This window comes from Acanthochromis polyacanthus, chromosome 7 (genome assembly GCF_021347895.1).
Source record: "Acanthochromis polyacanthus isolate Apoly-LR-REF ecotype Palm Island chromosome 7, KAUST_Apoly_ChrSc, whole genome shotgun sequence".
NCBI classification, from domain to species: domain Eukaryota; kingdom Metazoa; phylum Chordata; class Actinopteri; family Pomacentridae; genus Acanthochromis; species Acanthochromis polyacanthus.
In genome coordinates, this window is record NC_067119.1 from 5600133 (window position 1) to 5606132 (window position 6000).

Genomic DNA, 6000 nt, shown 5'->3' on the forward strand with positions numbered 1-6000 from the left:
CGACCAGCTGATCGCTGCATCTGAACAACTGTCAGGCTAAACTGTGACGTTCTTCCAACTGTGTGGCCTTCGTTAAATTCACAGCAAATAAAGCGGTCGGTTTGGGTTCGGATATTAAAACAATATCCCCGCTGTGTGTCCAAACTGTCACGCTAGCGGCGGCTTGGAAACTAACGAGCCTGGATGCACATTCCTGCTTGGGCTAATAGCATGCTAGGAGGCTAGCACCGGAGCTAGCTCGGGCAGCTAGCTGCTCCGGGGAGCCCACAGTGTCGGTCGCGTTATCCGAGCTTTACCCACCAGCGAGCGGCGTTTGCGGGGAAAAACGTCGGCGGGAACGTTGACGGTGACCTCCAATGCGTGTATTAAGTCGATGCGGGGGCGCTCCGTGTACATCCATATGTGTGAAGCGATGCCGTTAATCCAAAAGTGCTCCCCGCTCCGTCTCCTTCCTTCTCCGAGTAGCCATATTTTTTTCCCCTCAACATCTGAACGGTCTGAGCGAGGAGCCGCTTCTCCTCCAGCAGCATCTCAGAGAGCCGCAGCATCTGCAACACAAAGCTGACATCTGTCGGATAAATGCAAAAAGACACTCCGGAAAATGGATTTAGGGGTCACTGATTTAAATCCTCCTGTTCTGCCAGATTAGAGCTAACAATGTGAAGCAAATGATGGGTTAACGCATCATATTTGAATTTTAAAAATTAAATTCCGCTAAAACTTAGGTAAATGTTTACATTTTTCTGGCTGATATTGCATTTGATTTGATCTAATTTGTAAAATCCAAGTTTCAGTAGAATTTTCACTGTGTAATAGATTTAAAGCATATGATAGAGCATGGAAAAACGTCGAAATATGAATAACTTATTATATTTACTACATTTTCTAAATGGCACAGAAGATAGAACAGTTACCACAAAAGTAGACATAATAAGAAATAAATTAAATAATTCCAAGAGCAGCATCTAAATACTGCATCCAAGTTAAACAATAATAATAATAATAATGTTTACATGCCATATTTGTATGTGTGAACATGTAAATAGTCCTTATATCGTTATTTTTATTCGTATTGTACTTTTTTATTTCTTCTTTTGCTTCTTTAATACTTCATTTGTGTATAGCTGCTGTATTTTGTAAATTTCTACAGTGAGAGATCAGTAAAGTTCATAAATTCTGGCTCAGAAGTGCCTCAAATCGTAAATTTCAGCCTTTTTCAAATGTTAATTGCATTGTTCCACATTGCAAATTGAAATCTATTAATCAATAAGTTCATAAAACGTGATGCACTGGTATATTAAAATTGACATTCTACAATAATTTGTTGTATTTTATCGGTTAATCTTCTTGTAGCTACTACATTTTTTCTTTAATTAAAAAGAAAGGAATGAGGTAATTTTTAATACCACATAAGGGAAACAAAAACTTGATTTATAAGTAACATTTTTTAAAAATGAAAAAAAAAATATTTGCCTTCATATATTTTAAAATGATATTTCCTATTATTGATATCCTCTTTTCAGTACTTAAAATTAAACAAATTAAAGGAGCCAATGAGAAATTGTATTCGGTAATTGAAAAGTTTTTGGATCAAAAATGGTATTGTACAAAGAAAACATGAAAATAAATACAAAATTAAACAAGTCACTATTTTTTATAGAGCACATTTAAATAGAATGCTTTTCAGTAGAGAAATATTCAAGACTGGCATTATTTACCTAAGAGGTTTAAAAGTTAAGGTTAAACCCCCACTGTGGTATTTATTATATAAGCTAAAATGAGTGATTTAAATATTATGATTAAGTTCCTACAATATAATGTAAAACATAAACAGACTAGATTAAATACTAAGGTTAAGACCCTATAATATGACAAAAATAAACAAAAATAGTCCAAAAACAGTTAATATCTATGCTATGTTTAATACCATTTAAAGCTTAAAGGAATTTATCAGAAGAAGATCACTTTTTCAGTATTTTTTACTTGTCTTTAATATGTTGGATGATCCAGGTTATTCAATTCAATTCAATTCAATTTTATTTATATAGCATCAATTACAATCAAATTGTCTCAAGACGCTTTACAGAACCCATATGCCTGACCCCCAGAGCAGCCCTAAGGCGACAGTGGCAGGAAAACACCCTTTTAACAGGGAAAAAACCTCGAGCAGAACCCGTCTCTAAATAGGGGGGACCCATCTGCCTGCTGGCCGGGCGGGTTGAGAGGGACAGAGGAGGGCAAGGGGGAGGGATGGGAGGAGAGGGAGGGGTGGGAAAGCAAGGAAAACACAACACACATTTGGATACATGCATGACAGGATATGTGACACAGACAAAGTATAAGCTAACATTGAAAACTGACTCATAGTTTACTCTTATGATGTACGGCTCTGACATTAAACATACTCCTTATATAGCTAGCAGTAAAATTCAAACAGTATGTAAGTTAGCATAACAGTATAGTGAAGGCAATGCAGAGTTGACTGGTGGAAAAAGGGGAGCTGGAAGCAGAGGGCTGGAGGAAGGTCAGCAGCAGCATCCCACAGTGGACATGGTGGAGACTGGACCAGCTGGTGGAACATCAACCGCAGATCTGAAGCATCCAGCTCTCGGACCAGGGACACTCGGAGAAATAGCACAGGGGGAAACAGAGTGAATGTACTGCAATAACGGTATACATATTAAATGTAAAGGTAGATAGAGAAGGGCTCAGTGCGTCAAGAAAAGTCCCCCAGCAGCCTAGGCCTATAGCAGCATGACTAGAGGCAGAACTAAGGGATGTCCAAGAGGGAGTCAGCTGTGCAATGAAGACACAAGCCGAACCTCTGTGGGTCACCCAGTCAGCCCCAACTATAAGATTTGTCAAAAAGGAACGTTTTAAGCCTGGTCTTAAAAATAGAGAGGGTGTCTGCCTCCAGAACCCAAACTGGGAGCAGGTTCCACAGGAGAGGCGCCTGATAACTGAAGGCTCTGCCTCCCATTCTACTTTTAGAAATTCTAGGAACAACAAGTAAGCCTGCAGTTTGAGAGCGAAGAGTTCTACTAGGATAATATGGTACTAACAGATCTTTAAGATATGATGGAGATTGGCTATTAAGAGCTTTATATGTCAGAAGAAGGATTTTAAATTCTATTCTGGATTATAGTTGTTATAGAGGTACATATCATTCTCCACATAATGTAATTTCTCAAGTCTGTCTTGAAAAGAAAATAATGAAGTGCTCATATGGACACTGATTCCTCCATTTCTACCGCTCAATAAGAGATTTCCTTCAAAAAATCTGTAGTTTGAAGTTCATCCGATGGTAAAATGAGGCTTCAGTAATCTGAATTAGACACATCAAGAGAAATCTGACTCAAAATAGTGTCAAATGAACTGGAATTACTGTTGTTTAGGTGCTTTTAGGCAGAAGCATTGAGTGTGAAATCCACAATCTGGGTCAATTCCACAATCTCCAGCAAGGGTGCACTTCAGTCTTACGTTAATAATGAGTCCTTCTGCCAGTAAACATGTTGATAATGTGGCTGAAAAACATTGTAATTCTCATTTAGAGGCACTAGAGGACAGCAGAGCTCGTTTGCGAAACTCGCAGTGATTCAGTCAAAGCCGCAGACTAACCACAGATCGCCTTAACCTCAGCCAGTCAGAGTGAGACTGTGGCTTCACACCTGACTGGATTTTTTTTCATCACAAGTAAACACTTGATGGGTATCTCACAACTGTGTTTGAGCAGTGAAATGAAACGGCGGCGTCTGGTTCAACTTTCTGATGTCTGAAAACACAACAGCAGTTCACTTTTCAATGCTTTTCATCACAGTTTTATTCTTTCCAGTGATGTTTTGTCATGCCAATCATTAAAATGCTGCAGATTTAACCATGAAAATTGAACTGTAGTTGAAACATTAAAGTGGAATATGAATTTTGAGAGCTTTAAGATATTTTTCTGGTTAATAAAATAAATTAAAAATCACATTTAATGATTTTTTCCTTATTTTCATGATTATTTACATTGTAGATTCTCATTAAAGGCCTCAAAACTATGAATGAACACATGCAGAATTACTTAGTAAAGAAAAAAAGTGGGAAATTCGTCAAAACATGTTTGTGGAATTGACCCAGACTGTTGATTTCAAGCTCAATATTTCTATCTAAAAGCACCTAAAAACCACATTTCCACTACAAGTCAATTTATTTGACACTATTCTGAGTCAAATTGCTCTTGATTTGTCTAATTCAGATTCCTGAAGCCTCATTTTACCTTCAGATGAATTTCAAACCACAGATTTCTTTGTAAAGACGTCTCATTGCAATATTGTGTACATCCACTGTCGTGACTTATTTTTAATGCTGCCTTCTTCCTGGTGAGGAATCAAAACAACAGCCTGCTTTTGGTGGAATACTGAGTCATGTTGGTTGAGCCATTTGTAATCTTCATGGTGCCGTAACCTGTAATCAAAAGCTGAATCTGTTGTGCAGGTTTAGGGTTTGGTCTTGGAAAGTTTCCTGATCAGGGAAAACCGTTGCCACTCAATAATTAAATCATGCCTCTTCATATCAAACCTGATAAGCTGCCTTTTATTGGCAGCCGCGGACAGAAGTGAGCCGCTGTGACTTTGTCCGGCCGGCTGCTAGTGATAGCGAGATACGGTTTCTCGGAAATAGTATATATCTCCAGTATGTTTCAAATAAACTCTCATTTTTGTTGCTGCTTAACGACCATGTCCTCTGTGCGCACAAATTTACACAAAAAAAGAACATCTTGAGAGGTTGAAATTGGGCTAAATTTAATTTAAAAGTCCATATTAATGGACAAGTTTCTATATTTCAGCGTTTATTCTGGCCCTTGGTGACATAACGCAGTTTTTTATCGTCCTTGCAGACCTTCTGTTGTCACATTTTTTTTTCTACAGCTCTTTATAAACTATCAGTTTGCTTCTGTACGACTCAAGGAAACCGTAAAACTGCACTTGATTTGAGTGACAAGACAAAGAAAGTGCTCAGTGTTCTCCCATTCACCAGTATAGCAGCAAGGATAAGTAAAAAGATAAGACAAATATAAACAATAAAGGGAAATAAAACCAATCTCTCGAATAAAAACATAAAATCTAAAAGTCACGATAATAAACAGAGCTAAGAAATAGAATAAATAAACTAAACAAATATGCAAACTCACCATGTCATAACTGTATTTATCCACATGTAAATTCCACTATGTCATAATGTACATATCCATATATAGATTCATCATGCCTGGTGTTCTGTCCAGGGCCGGCCCTAGGACTTTGGTGGCCCTAAGCAAGATTTTTTTTGTGGCCCCAAAACATGCACAGGACAACTACCAAATCACATGTACAGCTTGTAATTGGGTTAAAACACACATGCACATGATTAACAGCAAATATTTATTTTTTTAAAAATGTATCCTAGACAGGGACAAAATGCGAATCACACACTAATTGTGGTGTGGCCCCCTCTAGTGGATGTGGCTATAAACAACGGCATAGAGTGTTTATGCCAGCGGCCGGCCTTGGTTCTGTCTCTGTGAGAACATTTTTATTATTCTATCTTTATTTTTTAGCCCTGTTGTACTTTTAGTTGTTCTTCTTTCATGTCTTATGTTTCCAGCTGCTGCAACATGTGAATTTCCCCGGTGATGGATCAATAAAGTTTATCTTATCTTTAGGGCTGGGAAAAATAGCGCGTTAACGAATTGCGTTATTTTTTTCATTTTAACGCACTAAAATTATTTAACGCATTAATTAAAAGCCACCACTAGTTGGCAATAGCGCGCCAGTGCGTAGTAAGCAGAGACGAAGAAGAGTCACTTCCGCTATGGCTAGGAGGCTAACATAAAAACAAACTTGAGCTAGCGATGGAAAAGAACAGAGAATCACTTCTAAATGGACAATTTACGTTCAAAATATTGCCAGATGGAGCTTTGGACAAGACAAAGGTTACCTGTATTTACTGCAAAGGGGAATTTAATTACCACCACAGTAA

General features: G+C 37.9%; 1 protein-coding gene across 1 annotated transcript in view; it reads right to left on the reverse strand.

The window, feature by feature from the left end:
- Positions 1-517, reverse strand: part of wdfy3 (WD repeat and FYVE domain containing 3) — a 145360-nt gene extending 144843 nt beyond the window's left edge. Inside the window, exon 1 of the mRNA XM_051950393.1 lies at positions 301-517. The gene's annotated coding sequence lies outside the window, so the exon portion shown is untranslated. The remainder of the gene's footprint in view (positions 1-300) is intronic.
- Positions 518-6000: the final 5483 nt, after the last annotated feature.